Source organism: Desmodus rotundus, chromosome 12, assembly GCF_022682495.2.
Source record: "Desmodus rotundus isolate HL8 chromosome 12, HLdesRot8A.1, whole genome shotgun sequence".
Classification (NCBI taxonomy): Eukaryota; Metazoa; Chordata; class Mammalia; order Chiroptera; family Phyllostomidae; genus Desmodus; species Desmodus rotundus.
Window position 1 is genome coordinate 15,639,912 of NC_071398.1, and position 24,505 is coordinate 15,664,416.

General features: G+C 42.3%; 1 pseudogene; it reads left to right on the top strand.

Moving 5' to 3' along the window:
- Positions 1 to 24,505, top strand: part of LOC112300611 (large ribosomal subunit protein eL28-like) — a 42,506-nt pseudogene that overhangs the window by 238 nt on the left and 17,763 nt on the right.

Consider the following 24,505-nt stretch of genomic DNA (forward strand, 5'->3'; position numbering starts at 1 on the left):
TCCATACTACACTACTTGTATGGGAATACGCGGTAAGATTTAGGTAATACTTTACTATAGAGAAAGAAAAGTAGTAAAGTACTAAAGAGAAAGCGGACCTTCAGAGGGCTTTTAAATAAATTTTAGATCAGATGCACAAACATTTAATGAGCACTCATGAGTTGGACACATTGGGAACTCATAAAAGTGTAAGGCAGCAAGGCATGGAGATTTGTCACAAACTTATTTAAAGCAACTTGTTAGAAGCTTGTAAACCAAAATGTTAACAGAAACTGTACATGGTTGAACTGGTGACTTTTTTCCATTTTCCAAATATCATAATTATACTTTCAGCTAACATGTCAGTTTTATAGAACTATTAAGTTCTCTTACTCTGCACTGCCCCACGCTTCCTATATTGGATCAATGGGGAAATAACACAAAACTAAGACAAGAATTTTCCCCCAAATTAATTTTACTGTAGAGAAGTATAAATCCAATTATCTCCTGCCATAAAATTTGTCTTTAAATCAGCATGTGTGCCAAGGAAATATTTCACCAAAAAAAGTTAACTTTTAAGCTCTCTGGTACTTTTCCAACAGTAAAGCCTGAGAGCTGTGCTTCAGTAGCCTACTCTAGTCCTGATGTCCCCTAAAGGAATTTCATAGGCTATCCTAAAGGAATTTCAAGAACCTTTGTTGGGTCATTGGTACCAACAGTGCAGATAAATTTAGAAGCAACTGTGGACATTGATCCCTTTAATAACAAGAGCATCTCCCTAAGATAAGCAAATTTTCCCATCTTGATGAGTCATTGGGAGGAGTGGTATGAGTGATGTTGATGGTGAACCTTTCTTCCTGGCTTTCTTGCATGCCAGGTAGCAGGATCCATGATCCTTATCCTGGACAACATGAGGCAGCTCCCAAACGTTCTTCGTAATTTTTTTTTTTTTTTACTCATCTGATGTGTTTATTAATTTGAGAGAGAGAGAGAGAGACATCAGTTGGTTGCCTCCCATCATGCCCCAGCTGGAGATTGATCCTACACCACAGATATGTGCCCTCATGGGATTGAACCCACAACCTTTTAGTGTATGGGATGGCTCTCCAACCAAGTGAACTACCCAACCAGGGTTCTTCATAATTTTTGCAGAAAAAAGTGTTCCTCAGGGCTGAAATATGGGATGTCTAGCTCAATGTCTCATATGTGGAGCAAGGTGGGATACTCCTGAGTTGATCTGTCCTTCCAAGATCTTAACCATTCAACAGATACATTTATTATGTTCCATGCTTAGCATGCACACAATGCCAACGCCACATTTGTGTTGTCTGATACATGGTTTGGTAGGGGGTGATTATACTCAAATGCCTTGTTGATTAGCCAAGATGCCTATCAGGAACTCATTTTGCTGCTGATTGTTTGGGGACCCTCATAGTGGACTATTTGTAAGAATGGCATGAATTGTAACCAACTGAGTGCTACCCTACTGCTATGGAAGTTTGTAAAGACAGTTCTAAAAGACCCAAAGGAGACCACTTTGTGTGTGAGGCCTGGCCTAGACCCAACCAGTCTCTGAATCTCAGCACATCTTCACTGAGAGAGAGGGAGCCCAGGATATATGTGTGCTGGCTGAGCAGAGGATTCTGTAGTCCTAGCACTCATGCACCATGCACTTACTAACACCTAGCTTCCTAGGCCACATGAAATGCATCCTTGTAACATCATTGTATTACTTCAATAAATAGCCTTTTTAGTTGAATGGGAGTGAGTTTGTCTTTTTCAACTTTCAGAACATGGCTAAGATTAAAGAGTGGCACATCAAGGAGGAGGGATTAACTGCTACACTCATCACAGCCAGGTGAGTTAATAACAGCTACCATTTATTGAATGCTTACTACTTGAAGAAATTGTGCCAAGTATTTTATAGCCATCATTTCAGTTAATCCTTACAACTCCCCATTCTAGGTTTTTGTGGTAGGTATCACCTTTGTCTACCCAGCTTCTTTTCTCCCTTGTAACTATCCCTGATGTACTGGCCGCAGGAATACAAGTCAGGATGTCCCTGAGGCTCAGTGATAGTTTTGGGGGAGAGCATGTGACCTAGCTGAGCCAGTATTAAGAGTTCTTTGCCAGGATGTTTTCAAAGTAGTTAGGAGAGAAACTAGTACTGGGTTGCTAGGCCAGAAAGGTGAAGGCCTAGAGCTGCCTGGAACCCAACTGGTTACCAGAGAGGAAGGGACTCTTATGGTAGGAGAGGTTGCCCATGACAGGATGGTATTCTTGTTTCTAACCCCTGAAGTCCTTGGACCTGGCTCAATTTCTGAAGCCCTTTCTGGGACTCAGTGGGTTCCCCACTATCAGTCCAGTGATTCCCCCTTTTTGGCTAAGCTGATCTGTCATATTTCTGTTTCTTGCATTAAAGAAACCTAATATATGTGTTATATCCTTGTTTTACAATGGGGGAAACAGGTAAAGTAATGCCCCAGTTAGTACTGTCCATGGCAGATTCAGGCGTCTGACTCAGGACTGTCTGGCTGCAAAGGCATAGGTCTTAACCACTAACTGATATCTTCAGGGCCATATTGGGTGGTAGGTCAGAGACCAAGCAGAGACAAAATGATGAAGGGCATTGGAATGTTTTTCTTGACTCAGTAAATTACCTACATTCACTCACAACCTTAACACCTTAATGTATCCTTATTTACATCAGCCCATACTGTATATAAAATCTTGTATCACTTCAAGAACTTTTTCATATTTTCCATGGTGCTACATAGTCTCATAATCCCTTTTAACAAGTTTCCTACTACTGTGGCATTTTTATAATAATGACATTGAACACTTTTATCTTTTTAAGCACTCCCACCTTAAAAAAATTTTTTTTTCTCAGTGAAGATATTTTTTCATTGCTTTTAGAAAGAAACATTGATTAGTTGCCTCCCATATGCGCCCAGACTGGGGATCAAACCCACAACCCAGGCATGTGCCCTGACTGAGAATCAAAGCCACAACCCTTCGGTTATGGGCTGAAGTTCAAACCAGCTGAGCCACTCCCACCTTTTTTGCTACAGAATCTCTTTCTTAACTTATCCAGAATGAGGTAAAATATCCAAAATGGGATTAGTAGGTGAGCATGTATATCTTTGTATAACCAGATAGTGTGAGACTCCCGCAGTAAGTTAGCTAAGATAGCCCAGGAGTAATCATCTCACAATTGCAAAAGGGCTCCGAGAGAAAACCATACTTCCACCTCTGGGGAAGGACCCAGGGCAGGCATTCTGACCCCTAGAGCATCTAGCCCACCTCTGCCCACACGGGAAGATACGAAAAAACTTCTGCAGTTTGTGGGCATATTGATGGTGGTCATGCTCAGTTCTCTATAGCTGCTAAACTACCATATTTTTTGGACCATAAGACACACCTAGGTTTTAGAGGAAAATGGGAAAAATTTTGAAGCAAAAAATGTGGTAAGATATTTAATAACATCCTTTAAAGCAGAAATCCTGTAGTGAGCCAGGTAAGCTACAGACTATTAAGACACCCATTTTCCTCGCAAATGGGGGGGGGGGGCGTGCATCTTATAGTCTGAAAAACAGGGTAGTTAATTCTGACTCATCTGTTAAAAATGCAAATGTCACTGACTGCGCTGCTTCAACTAAATTGGTCTCCCTCTTAAGTTCCCAAAGATTACTATTGTCCTTCATGTTACCACAATTTGTATTTGTGATTATTTGATGTTCTCTGGGTCCACATCTGTTTTGTTAACTGTTTCCCTACTTATCACAGTGCTACGAACATAGTAGGTACTTAATACAGTCTTGTTAAATGAGCAATGGAGTGGAGGTTTGTTGGTAGACAAAGAAAACCTGCTTATGAATGAAAAGATGCTCACTCTTGAAATCAGAATATTGCAAAAGACAGCACTGAGATATTATTTCATTCCCATTAAGCTGCTAATTCCCATTAGGCAAAAATTTAGAAGTCTGGCAGGGGGAAAACGGATCTTTTACATACTGCTGGGGGAGGGTAAACTGGTATAATCATTTTGTGAGTAATTTGGCAATTTCTAATAAAGCTGAAGCTAAGCATATCTCATGACCCAGTATAAATGCCCTGGACTAGCTGTGTGCCCTAGACTAGAAATTCTCCCACGTGAGCACAAAGACATGCACAAGGATATTCACTGAAGCAATGTTTGAAATAGTAAAAACATGGACACAACACAGTACTTAAATGAAAGAACCAGAGCATCTGGCAAAACAACATTCTAGCTCTGCCTATTCTACTCCTGTGCCCATGCAGCTAAATGTAGCTGGAGAAAAAGCAATAGTGAGCCCCACTTTAAATTCCTGACTGTTGACCTCAAGCATTCGTTTGCTAGTCCAGTCATTGTCCCAGTCTCCTAAGGTACTATTTTATAGCTTCTCACTTCTCAACCTTCAGCCCTTGACCCCAGGCCTCACTCAGCTGGTGACTGTTTCCTAGCTAACAGAGAAAAGTAAAAGCAATCAGAAGACAACTACTCACCTCCATGCTTCTTGTCCATGAGCTCTTGCTTTCCCTCCTGTTACTATGGTTGACTGTGTTCTCTTAATCTAAGACCAACTTCTCTAGTGTATTGGGTCCCACTCTTAATCTAGGACGTTCCCACAATTGCTCTCTTTCCTGCATCTCTTGTCTAGTTAATATTTTCCATCAGCATAATAACGTAATTTTTCTCATCTTCTGTATATTTATAAATATGCTGCACCCCCTTCCTCCTGCCACTCCATTTCTTGCTTCACTTAATAGGAATATTCCCCAGTAGAGGTGTCTCATACTCATTGATCTCCAATTCCTCTTCTTCCATTGTCCCTTGTACCCACTCCAATCAGGTTCTGCTCTTGCCAAAGGACATTGATGGACTTCACGTGGCTAAATCCAATGATCTTTTTTCAATCCTTTTACTTGACCCTTTTGGCATTATTTGGTACCACTGATCACTTCCTTGTCCTTGACACATTTTTTTCATTTGGCTTCCAAATTATCACACTTACCTACATTTCCATATACTTCACTGACAGCTGCTTCTTCCAGGTTTTTCCTTTTTCCTTTACTAGACATGGGAATTCTCCTACAGTGCAGTCTTTGGACCTCTTTTTTTTTTCTACAGACACCCTCACCTCACTGGGGTCTCATCCTGTCTCATGGCTTTAAATATCTACTTCAAAATTTACATCTCCAGCCCAGGACTTCATACTCATAACCAACTGTCTATGTGACATCTCTACTTGGATGTCTGTTAAGACATCTCAAATTTAATGTCTCCAAAGATGAATTAACTCATGATCTCTTCCAAGCCCTATCATAAGCATGTTCCTCCCTCAGTCTTCCCACCTGGGAAATGGCAAGACTATCTTCCAGTTGCTCAGGGCCCAAACTGGGGAACCATTCTCGATTCCTTTCTTTCACAACCCACACCCAAGCTTCAATATGTCCTGTTTTGCTAACTTGCAGGATATATTGATATGAAGATGACCATTTCTTGCTGCTTCCACCACCCTAACCCCCAAGTCACCATCATCATCTATGGCCCAGATTATTTGCAATAGCCTAATTGGCTTCCCTGCCTCCATTCTTGTCTCTCTCTCTCTTTGTAGTTCAGTAACCAGAGTGACACTAAAAATCTGAGACCATGTCAGTCATCTGCTCAAAGCCCTCTAATAGCTCTCCATGTCACTGGATAAAAGCTAAAGTAAAAGCCCTACATAGTACTGTGACCACCTGCCACTCTGTCTTATCTGATTCACCACTCGTCTTCCTTCTTGATCACTCTACTCCAGGCCCTGGCCTCCCTGCAGTAACAAACACACACAGCAAGCTTCCACCTCAGAGCCCTTACATTTGCTTTTCCATGAACCCTTCCATGAACCAAACTCTTCCATGAACCCTCTTTCCCTCACCTCCTTCAGATCTTTGCTTTCGATTTTCTTACCAGAGAACTCTTCCTTGACCACCCTATGAAAATAGCAGTCCCCCTCCATGGCACATTCCATCTCCCTACCCAACTTCATTTCTTCCCCCATAATATCTACCCCCCCCTGACATTCTAAATATTTTGTTTTATTATATGTCCTACTCTGGAAGATAGCCCCATGAGAGTAGAGATTGGGGGTGGGGTACATGTTATTGAAACATAATATATTCTACGTACAGAAAAGTACAAAATACTAAGTGAACAGCTTGATGGTTGAGGGCAGCTACTTTTGTATCTTTTGTTTAGTGCTCTGTCCCCAGCACAGGAGATCCTCAAGTATTTAACAAAGGATTGAACTGAATGTACATGTATTAACATGCCTAATATACTGAAAACAATTGAAAATAAAGTTGCAGATGGATATATACAGTGTGATATGTTATAACTAAAAACTCCATACCTATTCCTTTAATCAACTTATGTAAACTAAAAGTAGGAAGGTATTAAAATACAAGCTTAGAGTGGTGGTTTCCTTTAGAACTAATAGAGGTAAGAAGGAATAAAAGAAGGCTTAAACTGTCATATTTTACATCTTTTTAAAAAAAGATATGGCAAGATATTTACATTTGTTAAGAGTATGATGCATAGGAATTTGTTGTAGGTGATTCTCTGAAGATTTAATCTCTTTGACAGTTAAAGTTAGCTTCCTTGCTCTTATCTGGTCTCCCCTCCCATAAAGCCACCTGCTTGGTTCCCTTCGGTGTATGAGCCTGTTTGGCCTGTACATCTACTGTACCTAAAGGATTTAGGAGAAGGGAATATAGGCACTAATGCTCCCAAGGGTGAGAAACTGATCCAGGCCCAAGAAAGGAGAGAGAGGTCTTGGCACTGTCAAGATCAAGCAAAGTCATTCTTATTCTCTAGAAATACCATCTGAGGGATCAATTTTAAAAAAGGGAAGAGCATGGGAGCAAAAGGCTTCCTGTAAATAAGAACATAAGTGATTATTTGTAGGAAGAGTGGAAGGAGAGAACTAACTTTTGCTAATAAATGTCAGTGAAAGCCCTATAATTTTGGAAAAACACGTTTTTGGACAAATACATTTTAATGGATGAAGTAACCAAGAAATTTCGACTTGAAGTACAGATGATATTTTATCATGCTGTGACCAGATAAGTATTAGCTGTAATAACTAATGGGGCTTTATTTTACTATGTGCATTAATAAACTAGCAATTACCAATTGTTCTTGAATTATAATGCTCATTTTCAAAAGTTAAGAGTAGTCACAGGATTTTGGCTTGGAGTTGCTGATAAAGCCCCAATGATGAAAATAAAATGTCATGTTACCCTACATTCTAAAGGGTGCCACAAGGGCCTGGCACACTGTCCCATTGGACTCACTAGGAGGTGGGAGCCTTGTACAAACTCCCATTCCTGGGCCCCCATTGTCATGTAACCACGGAACAAGGTGAGGTCCAGAGGAGAGGGGCCTTATGTTCCTGAGATGAGGCCTCCGCATCTCCCCACAGGCCTGGGGCACTCAGGCACCAAGAGAATGACGAGAGACCTGACCACTGTGGCTCAGTTGGTTAGGCGTTGTCCTGCAAAGCAAAAGGTCACCTGTTCAATTCCCACTCAGGGCACATGCCTGATTTGAAGGTTCACTCCCTGGTGGGGGCACGTGAGAGAGGCAACCAATCGATGTTTCTCTCCCCCTCTTTCTCCCTTCCTTCTCTTCACTGTACAAATACATAAATAAAATCTTCTTAAAAAAGAGGAGAGAGCCCTGACTGGGGTGGCTCAGTGAGTCAGATGTTGTCCCACAAGCTGAAACGTCGCTGATTTGATTCCCAGTCAGGGCACATGCCTGATTCTCCTTTCCCTTCAGCCCACCAATGCTCAGAGAAGCGGGCTAGGCAAGTGGGCATCTAAGAATGAGGTATGAGTTTGCACTTCTGAAACGGGGTAGACTACATTTTAGCACAAGTTTACTTTCTCTCTGGTTAAAGGATGGATCCTATAGGGGGATTTGACAATGGCAGGGGGAGAGGAGGCATCTTAGTGGTCACAGCATATCAATTGGGAAGGTTTGAACCACCAAACTTAGAATTAATAACAGGAAGAGCTGGATGTGCCCTTTAAAGAGCTGTCAAAGGAAGCCCACTTGCCTCCCCCGGCTGTTTAACATCGCCGTTCGCCAGGGAGGGTCCCCACGCGCGAAAAGAACCACCGCCGAGTGCCCCAGACGCGGCGCAGCGGCGGCGGACTACGTTCCCGGAAGCCTTGGCGAGGCGCACGCCCGCTTCCGGTCCGACACTTTCCGCCGCCTACGCGGGGGTCGTGAACCAGAATGCGGCCCTGGCGCCTGGCACGCGAGGGCGGCGTGTGTAGGCGTGTGCGTCCTGCTTGGAGTTCGCTTTCCTCTGAGCGAGCGCGTTCTCTGCTGGGCGTCGTGCTGCCGGTGCCAGGCTGTCCGGCGGCCACCACCCGCCGCTCGTGCCCTCTTTTCTTACTCTCTGCCTTGTGGCTGGACAGGGCCATCTCCTATCACGTGACCTGCTGGACGGAATGGGGATAAATTGAACCTATGAAATTAGGTAAGTGGAGAAACTCCAGGTAACAATTATGTGTCCTCACTCTGAAAAAATGTAGCTTTTCTGAGGAAGTGTAAGTTCCTACTCCCTCGGAACAAGGTCGTAAAAACAGACACCGTCTCTCTTCCCTCGTGCTCCTCTCCTCCGGACGGAAAGCGACGCGTGCGGGCAGGCTGGAGGGAGGATAACGGGGGTTACAATTCTAGGAATGGTGGGCTAGGGAATTAGGACCAGCTCTTCCAGAGAAAATGACTTATGCTGAATGAAATGTTGAAAAAAAGGAAAGCGTGCCACAGCGCTACCAAGAGTGAAGAAGAATTAGGGGTCAGGCTCAGAAGCAAGACAAGAGACAGGTCATAAGGCTGCCTTTGTCCGAAGGCGTTTGCTGATGGACAGAGACACCTGTGAATCTCAGCTACTAGGTAGGTGGACCTGCGGTATAGGGGTACAAATGTAAAAGTGCCGAAAGCCAGACGTCTAACCACCCCACATTTGAACTGGAACCCCAAGTGAAAACACCCTGAAGAAAATGTTGAACTGGAGATGAATATGTCTCTGAGATTCAACTTCTTTGGAGAAGTAGGGAACCTCAGCCTTCAAAATCTACAACATTGACCTGACTGGTGGTGTGCCCAGATGACCGACAGAAACAAATGAATAGAATCTTTAGAGAAAGGAATTATCTCGATATCAAAGTATTCTTACACACAGACACACCCTTTTTTAGTAATTTCCACCGCATTCTAAGAAATAAGCAGGTATACAAGAAATCATTGAAGAGAACATGCAGAAATAACAGACAACAAATACACAAACACTTCAGGTATTTGAATTACCGGAGGAAGGGTATAAAATAGCAATTCCTAGTATTTTTAAAGAGATAACAAGACAAATTTGAAAATATCTGGAAAAACAAGCTTAAAAGTTGACACAGCAGATTTTTAAAAATAACCAAATAGAATAATTTCTTTTTAATGTAAGGGAAATTCTAAAGGCTGTATTTCATACAAAATGATCCCAGATGAATGGTCAGAGACACAAGAAAGAATAAAGCCCAAAGAAAGTGGTAAAATGTGGATAAATTAAATGAGTAACTATATAAAACGACAATGTTATTTATAAGTCTTTGAACAAACAGAATTAAGACCCAAGACAGTGATACTTCCATTTTTAGCTGCAACAGTAGCTTATAGTAAACTAACACCCCTACTGGAAATAGCTTGAAGAATTGACTTTTTTATATATATATATATATATATATATATATATATATATATACACACACACACACATTTTTATATATGTGTGTGCTTTTTTTTAATTTTTGAAGGCACTGGAGAGCTGCCAAGACAGCCAGGAATTGAGGATGCAGGATACTAGAGAGAAGGGAAGCTCACCGAGTTAAGCCCATTCTGGGTGCCTCCTATTCCAAAGGGCCCCTTGACCGTACCTAGGGACATCATTGTAAAATGATTGAGAACAACTAGAAAGCATAAAAAGCAACTAAAGAAAAAAAGATATTTTACCTTCAAAGATTAAACACTGGAAGAATGGTAAAAACAAAACTATATGGTCGGTAATATAATGGTAACTTTATATGGTAACAGATGGTTACTAAACTTACTGTGATCACATTGTAAGGTATATAAATGTACGTCTGAATACTGTGTGTCAACTATAATTTAAAAAAAAAAACCCTCAGGTATCTAACAAGGTAATGGATAGCTTGTTAGATAGAATAAGAAGTTTTCATCAAAAGCTGAGCAAAAACATATGAGGGACTCCCTCAGCACCCACAGATGCAGCTGGGTTTGAGAGAGCTGCCTTGGAGTTCTCCCATCTAGTTGAGGAATCACAGTGGTCATTGGACTCTACTTGAGGGGTCAATAAACCAGAGCATAATGTTTCCAGATGCCAGCTCTGGGCTCAGAGAAATCCCCGGATTCTACAGCCACAGACACCCTGCCTGACCATCCCCAACCTGATCCAGAAATACCTCTGCAGTTTCTGGAAAGGGATGGGTCTGACCTGTGACACCCCTGCCCAAAAATAGCCCCTATACCCATAAGGGTTTGAATAAGTGGCAATGGGGCAGAAGCCCTTCTGGGGCTTCAAACAACCAGAGGCAAGGAGAGAAAAGGGACATTCATTTGCCTCTCTTCTTAGTGTGTGACACTCCCAGGTCAGTGGCACTTCACGGCCCATGGATCTGATTCAGGATGGGGGCAACCCTACTGACCCAAAGACTCAGTAACCATTAGAAGAACAACAGTGGCAAACCTCCCAAGAAGGTTGGGGCCCCGGGGCCTTTCCATGGGGAAGAATGTCCTCCATATCTGGGAGCTTTATGGACCACCCACGCCTCCAGGCACAGCAAAATTCCTCACACCCTCCTCCATCTGCAAGGCCCATACCCTCTACTACTGAGATCCCTCAAGAGGTCAGGAGGAACCAGATGTTCCCCCGTAGGGAACTCGGGCCTGCAAGGAGTTGTCGACTTGCCTGTCCTGCATGCTGATGAGTCATAGCTAGAGACCTGGGTGCTGGATTGTGGAGGAGAGGAGTTAAAAAGCTGGAGTTGGAGAAAAAGGGTCAGAGGGAGGGAGGCCAAGGGGAGAGCAGAAAGGATTGGGGAGAAGAGGAGGGATGGGAGCCAGAAAAATACCCCCAGAGCCCCTTTCCAGGAGCTCAAGGTTGCTCAGTAAAAGGGGATCTTGCACAGGCTACAGGAACCTTTTCCTCCATGCATACCCATTTCCACCTCCAGCGAAGGCGAATCAGCTACCAGGAAGGACTTCTTCAATCCTTTTCGACTTTCAGTTTATTTTCTGACTTCACCACACAAACACTTTGGGGGTGAGGAGTGGTTGGTGGGTGATTAAGGGACCTGACCGCAAACATTGCCCAATCCATCTGGATGCCTTAGTTCCTATGATACTGTCTATTACCTCAAGGAGAGATACTGTGTAGGAAAATTCCTCCCCCACACCAGGTATTATCTAGGCTCCTCTTGCTGTTATTTCTTTAGTACAAGTTGCTGTTAAGACTAAGGAAATATAAATTCACTTTTTAAATAATCACTGAATTAATAGGAGGTTTGGTCATTATGTAGTAGTTTTCAAATTTGAACACGTACCAGAAACTCCTGGAGCACTGATTAAGACAGATTTTTGGGCCCCAGTCTTCTGTTTTCTGATTCAGCAGGTGTGATCCAGAGCATTTGCAGTTCTAGAAAGCTCCCAAATGAGGCTGACACTGCTGGTATAGGGACCACACTTTGAGAACCTCTGATTTAGGTTTAAAAAAAAAAGGTACTTTCAAGGGATGGTCTGTGTTTTGTTTTTCAATCAACACTCCTCTAGTTTATTCACACTCTTAACTAATTTTTCCAGCTTTTCTTAACTTTGTCCTGACATTTCATGGAACATGTAGACCAGAATAGTACCAAGGACGGTAAGAATGAAAACAATATTCAAACTCAACTTGTATACATTAAGTATGTACACATTTTGTATGTTAATCATACCTTAATAAAGTGGATTTTAAAAAAGAATGAAACCTTGTGTTCTTCATTTTTCTACAAAATTTCAGCAAGTATTTTAACTGTAAGCTGAAAAGAAAAGTATGCTGGTGAGGAGGAGTGGTGCTCAGCTGGTCCTGGAGCCCCAATCCCAGCTACAGTGCAGCAGGAATGCTTCAAATCAGGTCTCCCGGGAGGGCCCTTGGGGGCCTGGCCAGGGTAAGGAAGGAGTGTATCTCTGACAGCAGCCCAGCAGGGCAGAGTCCGGAGACTTATAAGAAATCCTAAGTAATCTGATGCTGTCTGGGCCTGAGAAGCAGCAGAGTGAGGGAAAGGAGAGGCAACACTGCTGGACTTTCCTAGACCCTGGGAGGCTACTGGGAGCAGGAGGAGTTGGATGCAAGTGGAGTGCTATGGTTAAATACATCTCTGAAAGTCAGATTGAATCATCAGGTTCTGTTTATTAGGAGCAGCAATTTTTTAAAAATACATGTGCCTAAAAATCCCCTCTTCTGAATTTCTCAGGAGATTGGCAGCACACTAATTCACTTTTCTTTGCGGTAAATATTTAGCCAACTTTAAATTAGGACTTGTCAGTGTGTTCACTGGCAGGTTGCAGTGAAAATGTTTATGTTCACTTACACTTTCCCCTTCCCCAGAAGAGATCATTTACTTTTATTTCTGACTGATTATAAAACTATTTCATTCTTCTTGTTGAGCATCTTATTTTCAGGAGTGCATTTTTATAAATAACTTTATTGATTTGGATATTTTGAGTATGTCGGCTATCTCCCGCATGGTATAATGTCTATTCTTAATTAATATCTTGATTTGGTTGCTGTCAACTTCAACTGGTCTACCCCACGGTGGGGCATTGTCCATCGAGAAATCTCCAGCACGAAACTTTGCAAACCACTTTTGACACGTTCTATCAGTCACAGCACCTTCTCCATACGCTGCACAAATTATTTTTGCATTTCAGTTGCTTTTTTACCTTTCTGGGGATAATAAGCATAATACGCCAAAAAATCCTTTATTCCATCTTCAGTATTAAATGGCTACACAAAAGTTCACCAATTTTGGTAAGTTTTTTTTAATGCACGCTGATATGACATCTGTCACAATGCAATCTAGCAAAATTACTGGAGCTATCTTAGGAAAAAATCAAACTTCTTGGCCAACCCAATAGATTAGATTTTCTCTTTGAATAATTTTTTAGTTACTGATTTTAGAGGAATAGAGAGAGAGAGGAACATTAATTTGTTCTATTTATTTATGCATTGGTTGCTTTTGTATGTGCCCTGACTGGAGATCGAACCTGCAACATTGGTGTGTTAGGATGACGCTCTAAGCAACTGAGATATCTAGCCAGGGCTCTTTGCCTATTTTTTTTAGAATTTTTCATTTAGTAGCATTGTTTTGTTGTCTTCTTGCTGCACATTCATGTCTTAGTTCAAGGTCCTGTACCTAGTCAATAGTAATAAACATTTATTAACTGAACAAATGGACATTTCCTATGCTCCTCAATGTTTGTTTTTTCCAGTCAGTACTCATCTCTCTGAGTGACCTGGGGCAGATTTCTTAAGTGTCTGTACCTCAGTTTCCTCAACTGTAAAATGGGCTTACTGATAGAACCTACCCCCTAGGTCTCTTGTGGATTAAATGAGTTAATATGTTGTACGGGGCACGGCTCATAGTCACACAACAGGTGTTTTTCGCCATTATATTACTTTATCATGATCATCACTTCATCAAAATTTGAAGCAGCTAGATTGTAGTGGGCATAGCATTGGATCTGGAGTTAGTTGTGACATTAGCTGTTCAATCTTTGGCATGTCACCTCCCCTTTCTGAGTTTCAGTTTGTCTTAAATGTGGGGGCTACCATAGCCCCACCTGTTAGGGCCGGTGTGAGGATTGAGTTAGTATCTGTAAAGCATGTTGCACCGTGATGGGCTCTAGTTGGTGTTCTTTAAATGGCGAAGGGGCTAGGATTGTAGGACCGCTGGCCTGTTGGGGTGCTTGTCTTGGGGTGGGTCCTGGTAGGTAGAGGAGGGCTGAAGGACACAGTTCGCCTACTGGCAGAGACACCGCATGCATGCTGATGGCCACCAGGGGGCAGTGACTAACCACAGATGGAGCCTGGAGGCTACGGAGGGAGCCAGGACTAGACAAGCTGCCTGTGGGTGGGCCTTTCTTTCTCTTCTTTTCCTTCCCTCCTTTAAATGATGCTGGAATTTTACATCCAAATGATGAGATACAGGATTTCTGGGCCTACATCTACAGCTTCTGCACCCAAGGGGAAGAAATCTGGAACACATGGTAGGCAACCAGGAAATCAGAGTCAGCAATGGTGAGACCCACAAATTGGAGGCACCCAGCAGCTACATAAAAGCAAAACATTCTTTTTCTACAACTTTTTATTTTAAAAACTACACACCCCTTACAGGTGTGGCTTGGTTGGACGTCATCCCACAAAGCGAAAGGTTGCCGGTCGATTCCAGGTCAGGGTACATGCCTGGGTTGCATGTTTGGTCCCTGAGTGACATGCATAAAAGAGGCAACCAATCACTGCTTCTCTATCACATCGATGCTTTTCTCCCTCCCTTCCCCTCTTTCTAAATTTTATTTTATTTTTTAGGGGGGAAGGGAGGGAGAAAGAGGGAGAGAAACACTGGTGTGTGAAACATCAATCAGTTGCCTCTCACATGCCCCCGACTGGGGGTTGGCCCACAACCCAGGCATGTGCCCAGGCAGGGAATTGAACCCATGACTTTTTGGTTCACAGGCTGGCTCTCAAACCACTGAGCCATACCTGCCAGAGCTAAATAAAATCTTAAACAAAAAAAAACTTGTACAATCAACAGACACCCTTATACCTTTCATCTTGATTCACCAATTGTCAGTATGCTTTGTCAGATTACATTATTTATACACATACTTTTTATTTTTATTTTTTGGCTGAACCATTTGAGAGTTACTTGCAGGCATTCTGACACTTCACTCCTAAATTCTTCAGCCTGCATCTCTAAAGAGCAAGGACATTCTCCCACACACCCACAGTGCCTAAGAAACTCAGCATGATAGTATCTCATATATAGTTTCATATTCAAATTTCCCCAATTTTCCCAGTTTTATCCAGCATAGCTATAGTTTTGTTTGTGATCCAGCATCCAATCAGTGTTTACCTGATTTTTTCTCTCATGACAATTTTTGAAGAGTCAAGGCAAGTTATCTTGCAGAAGATCCCACAGTCTGAATTTGTGCTCTTTACTCTTTCATGATTAGATAGGTCCCTTTTAGTAAAATATTGCAGAGGCCATGTTACCTACTTCCCATTATATCAGGAGGCCCACAGTGTAGATTTGTGCCATACTGGCGACACCAAGTTTGATCACTGGGCTACATGTGACAGTTTCCTGTCCTTTCTCTCCCCACTAAAAACTGAATTCAATCATGACACTTTAAAAAGCAGCCAGCTGAATGCAGGATGTGAGACAAATAGCCCAGTGTCTCCAACAATTCTAAGGTGTGGGGGTAAAAAGAAAAAAAGACTGTTTTGAATAAAAAGAGAAGATATAATAAACCAACTGTAAAAAGACATCTTCAAGACAATTGGGGAAATTTTAATATGGACTGAGTATTAAATAATACTAAGAAATTACTCTTTTTCTGTCTCTGGCTGTCACAGTGATAGGAGCTGCCCCCTGTCTGCCCACCTGCAATGGATGGCCCTACAGAACTACTCCAGCTTTCTGATCAAGAGGAACAAGCAGACCTATAGCACCAAACCTGATAATCTGAAGGCCCACAACGCCTTTCACTATAACAGGCTGATTCACTGCAGAACACTTGGCTGGAGGTGGTGGCCCAAGGGAAAGGTGTGGTGGTCGTCATGGAGCAGAAATCTGGCCAGCAAAAGCCAGTGGCCTCCTATGTGTGGACCACCATCAACAAGAACGCCCACCCTGGGCAGCATCTGGCACATGATCTGCAACAACCAAGACGGCTGGGATCTGGGCATGGCTGCCAGCGCAGGGCCAGGCTATCCCATGCGGCCAGAAGCCCACGATGATGACAAGGAAGGGAGCCCACGCCCACTAAGAACTCTTCAGCACCGTCCTCCCCCCAAAGCAATAAAGGTATCAGCCAACTTGGAAGGGAGGAAGGGTGGGGAGGGAGGGAGGGAGGGAGGGATTACTAGTAATTTCATTGGGATGATTTTTTTTTCAACATTATATTAATTATAATATATTCATGCAGTGGGATATTATACAACAATGAAAGAATGAAGTAGAGCCTCAGAGATCAAACTAGATAAATCTCAGAAATAACAGTTGAATGAAAAATTATAGACCGATATAATTGCTATACCAATGATGCAATGATATATATATTTATTTATATATAGGAAATATTATGACATAATGTATTATGATATGTGTTAGATTTGCTTTTTGCATATATATTTTATATATGTATTTAAAATCTGAAAAACAATGCTAGAGATTATTTATGGATACATACATATGAGTAACAGTATATGCAATGAGTGATTTTTATGGCAGAGAAGTGTTGGAATAGGGAAAGGTACATAGGAGGCTGCAACTATAGCTGTTAGAGTTTTATTAGGATAGGTTGCGGTTAAATGAGTGTTCATTATGTTATTATCTTTCCTTTTTTGTGTATACCTGAGATGATTTCACAAAAATACTTTACATGTAATTCCTTAAAAGAAAAAAGAGCTTTAATTTATTGAGCAACTACTAGATTAAAAAAGCATAATATATATTACCTACTTTAATCCTCACCTCACTTTTTTCCTTTTTTTGACTTTTTTTTTTTCCTCACCTCACTTTTTTAAAAGGATTTTTGGTTATTTTGTAGAGAGAGGGGAAGAGAGGGAGGAAGAGAGGGAGAGAAACATTGATGTGTGAGTGACATCGATCAGTTACCTCTCGCAAGTCCCCAACCGGGGATCCAGCTGTCAACCCAGGCATGTGCATTGACCCAGAATCGAAATGGTCACCTTTCGATTCGTAGGCTCTCACTCAATCCACTGAGCCACACCAGCCAGGGCTCACCTCACTTTTTAATATGCCACCACTCTGCCCTTTGTGTACCCCACTCTAGTCACACTAACCTCCCTGCTACCTTCTTTAAAAGCTGGGCACAGTCCTGCCACAGGACCTTTGCACTTGATGTTCCATCCACCTGAAATATTCTTCCCCATGAGGAACATAATTTGCTCATTCACATCCTTCAAGTCCTTGCTCAAATATCACCTTTTTAGCAAAGCCTTCCTTTTGCTGAAGGAAGGCAAGGCAAGGAAGATAGACTAGTCTACTTTTTACCAAGGCAGTTGTCAACTTCTGACATGTCATATAAGTTACTGACTTATTATTTTGCTGTCTCTCTCCCCAGCTCTTATGTAAACTCCATAATAGCAGAGGTTTTTCTCTGCTTTATTCACTGCTGTATTCCCAATACCTCAAAATTTTATACATAGCATAGGCATTTAATGCATATTTACAGAATGAATTAATGTTTCCATTACTGTATTACAAATTACCCCAAAATTTAGAATCTTAAAACATAAATTATTCTCACCCTGGCTGGGTGGCTCAGTTGGTTGGTGCATCATCCCATAAACCAAAAAGTCTTTGGATTTGATCCCCAGTCAGGGCACATACCAAGGTTATGTGTTCAATCCCCAGTTGGGGTGTATATGGGAGGCAACTGATTGCTGTTTCTCACATCGATGTCTCTCTCTCTCAAATCAATAAACATATCTTGGGTGATGATTTTAAAAAAGAAACAAACATAAAATGTTCTCTCACATGGTTTCTGAGGGTCATGAATCTAGGAGATGCTTAGCTCAGTGTTTCAAGCTCAGGCTCCCCATGAAGCTGAAGTCAAGCTGTTGGCCTGAGCTGTAGCCACCTCAAGGCTGACCAAAAAAAGGACAGGTGACAATGGAAACAGGTTGGAGTGATGCACTTTGAGGATGGAAGAATGGACCATGAGCTGAGGAATGCAGGTGGTCTCTACAGTCTGGAAAAAAACAAGGCAGCATTCTCCCCCGGAGTCTCCAGAAGGAACATGGCCCCATCAACACCTTGATTTTGGCCCAGTGAGACCCATTTAGATGTCTGACCTCCAGAACTGCAAGATAATAGATTTGTGCTGTTTTAAGCCACTAAGTTTGTGATGATTTGTTACAGCAAATATAGGAAGTGGTTACACTATCATTTCTGCCATAGGTTATATTGGGGAGAAGTGAATCAACCCACATTCACAAGGTGTGAATACCAAGCTGCACAGTTATTGGGAAGCACTTTAGAGGCTGCCTACCACAATGAATAAGTTACTAACTCCACTTGATAGATAAACTGAGACTCAGAGGAGTGAAGTAACGTGCTTGAGGTCATACAGCTAATAATGGTGGAATCAGTTCCATCCGACAGTAAATTCCAAACTCTCTTGACAAATAACTACAAGGTCCTATCTGATCTGGGGCCTGCCTCTCTATAATCCGGAACACCAAGCTTTTCCTCACCTCAGGGCATTTATACCATTCCAAAATCGCTCTTCTCTGGGCTGGCTCCTTCTCACTGAGCAGGTCTCAGTTCAAGTACAAGTATTCCCTGATAATACAATGACTTTTAGCTCTTTATCCCGTTTAGTCTTTATATCTTATTTATTGTTCCTTTATGGTCCACCCATTTCCACTGCTCCCTTCCCTCACTCCTGAGGACAGGAGTTTTGCCTGCTTTGTTCATTGCTGTATCACCACTACTGGCACATAGTAGGTGCGCAGCATTTGCTGAATGAATTAATGAATTCATAGGGAGGTAAAATAGTTGAAAACAATCTCTTTAATTCACTTCTCTGGGCATCTTGAAATAAGAGATCTTACTTGGCAGAGCTTATGAAGATTAAAAGAAGAAAAGAAGTCACAAGGCCTAGAGCCACGGATATATTTTTAAAGAAATGAGAGTTTCGATTCTCCCACCATGACCAGGCTGGGCCTGGGGGTATTCCCAGGGCTCTCCACTCTTAGAGAGTCCTTTGTCTCCAGAGAAGGAAGAACACTGGCGTGATGGGTGAGCAATCCACCAGCACCTGTACTAGAATAGTAACTAATCCTTTTTTTCCCAGGCTGGTTCTGCTGGTCCCCACCCTTTACTGCGCGCAAAACCCTTTTCTACTTAGCCAGGAACTAGAGCTCTCTGCAGACTCTGCAGGTCAACCCTATATTGAATGAGGGTATATTAGGCAGAGAGAGCAAGACTTGATTAGGGAGTCTGGGTTCTTGTGATCTTGGACCAGGAACCGGTTTTCTCAATCTCTCTCCCTCTTTTTTGTGTGGGAAGCAGGAACTTGAGTACAGAGAGTTGATTCAATTCACAGCCCACTCTAATAGTTGGTTTGTTCAAGGTACCTCTCTAGTTTTATTAGTTTACTCACTCCTTTATTTCTTTGTATCACTGCCCTCCACTCCCATTACTCCCTCCCCTACTCTGTTTAATAAATACCTTTGAATTCGTGTGTAGCTTTGTCAAATATGTAGTGTTGTTTCATGTGAATGTGATTTAATGTTTTAACTAAAGTGTACCCTGCTATATAGATTGCATTCTGTTTCTTGCTGTGGTAGCCAGCCTCCCAGATGGCCCCCAGTGGACTTCCCGGTATTCACACCTTTGAGCAGTCCCCTGAACCCAACAAATAAGGTATTGCAAGGATAACAGAGTACAGTTTCCGTGACTAGGTGATAAAAGACAGTGTAAACTCCCCCTCATTCTCTCTTGGATCACCCACTCTAGAGGAAGTCTGCTGCCAGGTTGTGAATGAAACTGAGTAAATGACCCACAAGTCTGGCTGCCTGCTTTCAGGAAAGCCAAACTCATGAGGCAAGTTCTGGTTGAGAAGGAAAGGGGTTTATTCAGGAGTCAACAAACTAAGAAGATGGCAGGCTCATGCCTCCAAAACCACCTTAGCATCTCAGGGGTCCTGGTTGGGTCATTTAAAGGGACTGTGGGAAGTGGGGGACTAAGGGATTTCTGGTGAAGTGCAGTTTCTCAGCTCTGTTCTCAGGTGGTTTCACTGTTACTTCCTGTGGGTGCATCATCATGTAGTTTCACTGCTCGATCCACAGTTTTGCTGCTGAGGTTCAGAGCATGCAGCATTCTGCTGGTTCTGACATAAATTGCTGACGCTTGTCCACTTCTTGTGGTCAGGGTCATTCCTTGGTCAAGCAGGAACTGCAACTCCTGAAAAATACTCTTAAGAAAATATTTAATGCATGATTAGATCAAGGGAGGGTGTTGAAATGTTCTCTAGATGCAGACGAACACAGTCCATTCCAATAAGTCAAGTGCTGGTCTGGTGTGCATCATCCTGGTATAGTCATCCTGGCTTTACATTTGGAGGTCAGCAAACCTCCTGGAGCTGGGACGCCTGAAGGTCAGGGTCTGTATCTTTTGAAGTTTGTTCCTAGGATTCTTACACAAACATGCTGTTTATCTACAAGCTATCTATTAGAGTCAGCACTTACAGAAACAACGTCAAAGGAATGGTGGGTGGGTTACAAGCCCCCACTGTTAACATGAGGACACTGAAGCAGCCCTCAGGAGAGGTCTGCGCGGAACAGGGGCCTGCTGCCAATAGTTAGTGCCAAGTTGCCAGCCATGTACATGAACCAGATTTTTTTTTTAATTTTTAATTTTTTAATTTATTGATTTTACAGAGGAAAGAAGAGTGGGGAGAGAGAGACAGACATGTTAATTTTGTTTCATTTATTTATGCATTTATACACTCATTGGTTGTTTCTTGTGTGTGCTCTGACTGGGGATTGAACCCACCACCTTGGCTATGGGAACAATGCTCCAACCAACTGAGCTACCTGGCCAGAGCTGTGAGTGAAATGAACCATCTCGAGTGATTCTCCTGCCCCAGTCAACCTTCAGATAACTGCAGCCCCAGTGACATCTTAACTGCAACCTCATGACAGATTTCAAACCAGAACCACTCAGTCAAGCTACTCCCAAATTTCTGAGCCTCGGAAACTATGTGAGATAATGAATGTTCATCTTTGTTTTAAGTCATTAACTTTTGAGGTAATTTGTCACACAGCAGCAGATAACTGATACTTTTTCCTTTAGCTGTATAGTGGGTAGATCTATCCAAGTTTATTTGCATTTGTCTGGTTCAAGAGTCAGCAAAGTTTCACTGTAAAGAGCTAGATAGAATATATTTTATTTTTAAAAAATTTATTTATTTATTTTTAGAGAAAAGGAAAAGGAGGAAGAAAGGGAGGAAGACAAAAACATTGATGTGTGAGAGAGACATGAATCAGTTGCCTCTTGCACGCCCCCAACTGGGTTCCTGGCCCACAACCCAGGCAGGTGCCCTGACAGGGAATCAAACTGGTGACCTTTCAGTTCACAGACTGGCGCTCAATCCACTGAGCCACACCAGCCAGGGCTAGATACTAAATACTTCAGGTTTTACAGGGTATGGTCTCTGTTGCAACAATGCAACTCTGCTGTTGTAGGACAAAAGTAGACATAGGCAATAAATACATAAATGAATGAGCACAGCTGTGTTCTAATAAAACTTTGTGGATGCTGAAATTTGAATTTCATATAATCTTCATGTGTCACAAAATATTCTTTTGATTATTTTTCCAACCATTTAAAAACATAAAAATCTTTCTCAGTTCAAGAACTAAGCTGTGCCCTGCCTGGTGTGGCTCAGTGGATTGAGTGCCAGCCTGCAAACTAAAAGGTCATGGGTTCAATCCCTGGTCAGGGCATACGCCTGGGTTGTGGGCCGGGTCCCCAGTTGGGGGTGTGCAAGAGGCAATCTTTCTCTCACACATTGCTGTTTCTCTCCCTCATTTTCTCCTTCCCTTCCCCTCTCTCTAAAAATAAATAAATAAAATCTTTTTTAAAAAATTGCCTGTTTATGTTCTTCACCTATTTTTCTATTAGATGTTTTTGACTTTTTCTTATTGGGGATACTTCCTCCTTCTGGGCCTCAGTTTTCCCATGTGCACCACAGTTGCCTATAGAACTTTTCTTGAGATGCCATCCCTGCTTCTGAAATCCCTACAGCCATGTTTCAATAATGGGAAGTTGGCCAGCGGTAGGGTTTTTCCCTATATCACCTCATTTTAGAAATCCTGGTTTTACTTGGGCGTTCTAACTGAGCCGTCTGGGTTTAGGGAAGTTGATTACCAGTCCAGGGCTACTGTGGGAGATCATGGGATTGAGCAGATGTCCAAGCTGAGTTCTATTAGGAAGAGCTTGACCTACAAATCAGAAAAAGACAGAAAACTGGGTTACCTGGGTCAGATTGGAAATGATATGTCTAAGTGAGAAGACAAATAAGGCGCTGGAGAGAAGGGGGCCTTCTCTTCCTAGCTGGTGGAAGTAAAACTAGTTCTAAACTTTTTTGAAGGGCAGTTTGGCAATTATGTGCCAAATGCCTTTAGCACCTGCATCCCTTTTGACTCAGCAAAATCCCTAGAAATTTGTCCTAAAGTAGTCAAAGACAAGGAGAAAAGTGTTTGGGGGTGGGGAGGGGCGGAAATCATACCTAAATATCCCTCTGCAGAGATGGAATATGACTATATGTGTCTTAAGAGAAATGTTCTATAGAAGGATTTCTAATGCTATGGAAAGATGTTATAATACAGGTAACATGCCCATGCTATAAAATAGTGGTTTCAAAATGATCTCATGGTTGTAAGGAAAAAATATTTGAATTAAAAACACAGGGAAAATGTACTGAGTGCTTAATATGTACCATGCATTCCTTTTTGTGCTTTACATCCTCATTTAATTGTCACACAATTCTATAAGTAGATGCTATTATAATTCTCATTTTACAGGTGAAGAGACCAAGGTCAGAGGAGTGAAATGAGCTGCTCAAGGTAACAGATGGTAAGTGTTAGTGCTGGGATTTGAACCCAGGCAGCTGGCTCCAGAGCCACCCCAAAATATTCCCCATGGTCCACTCCATGTTTATACCTAAAGACTGAGACTAAAAGTGGTTCTTATTTCCTTTATCTGTATTTTCTGATGTTTCTATAATTAATTAATTTTTATTTATTTTAATTTAATTTAACTTGATTTTTTAAAGGGGAAGGGAGGGAGATAGAAATGGGGAAAAAAACATTAATGTGAGAGAAAATCATTGATCAGTTGCCTCTTATACGTGACCTGACCAGGGACTGAACCCACAACTTAGGCACGTGCTCTGACCGGGAATCAAACCCATGTCCTTTCAGCTTATGGGATGACACTCCAACCAACTGAGCCACACTGGCCAGGGCAACAATTAATTATTTTTAAAGAGCATCATTCACCCCGGCCCCATTGTAGTGGTTATTGCCTTTGGAAATACAATATGACAGTGGGAAGAAGCTGTGGACAGGGCTGCCTGGGGAGGAGGAAATCAGGAATGAGGTGTAGCTTTGCTCACCTCACACCCTGCCCCAGGCCTAAGCCCTCTCTCTTTTCATTCTCAAATATATTAAGAATATCAAAGGCCGGATATTAGCTGTATGACTTTAGACTGGTTCCTCACCCTTACTGAACCCTTTTCCAGATATGTCCTGTGGACTGAATTTCTAGAGAAACCTCCCCGTCCTTCTCTTACCACCCCTCCCATTTCCCATGATCCTGAGTGAGGCATAGGGAGTGAAAGCCTTGCTCAGTAGTGTTGGGAAGGAAAGGAGGAAGGAGCAGGGTGGAGGAGGAAGCTGGCACTGGGAAAGGAGTGGGGAGTGGTAGAGGAGCCACAGGAAGGCACAGGTCCAGGGAGGCGTTCCTCCTGTCTATCCTCCCCCACAGGGCTTTGAGGAGTGATTACCCAATCTTCTGTTGTAACTCTGGGAAGGTCTGTGCTGCAGTGAACACTGGACAGGAAATCCAAAGACATGGGTTTAGCTCATACCTCACAACCAATTACCTGTGCCCCTAGAGCAAGTCACTCTGTTCTCTGAACCTTGGCTTTCTCGGATGTTTAGGAGTGAATGCCTGGCTGGTTGTGAGGCAGCATGAGCAAAGGTGCTTTGTAAAATGCTAAACAACTATGTGTTATGTCAATAAACTACAGTACACCTCCTATTGTTTCTTTTTAACAGCTTTTTGGACATATAATTCACCCATTTAAAGTATACTCTTTAGCAAATTTTAGTATATAAGAGGTGTGCAACTATCACCATAATTTTAGAACATTTTAATCATATCCTTTATCTATTGCTATCAACGACTTCCCTGTGCCCCAGTCCTCAGCTCCTCAGCCCTAGTCAGCAACTCCTCTACTTTCTGTCCGTATAGACTTGCCTATTCTGAACATTTTGTATCAGTGGAATCATACAATATGCCACCTTTTGTCTGGCTTCCTTCACCAAGCATAGTGTGTTTAAGGCTTATCCATGCTATA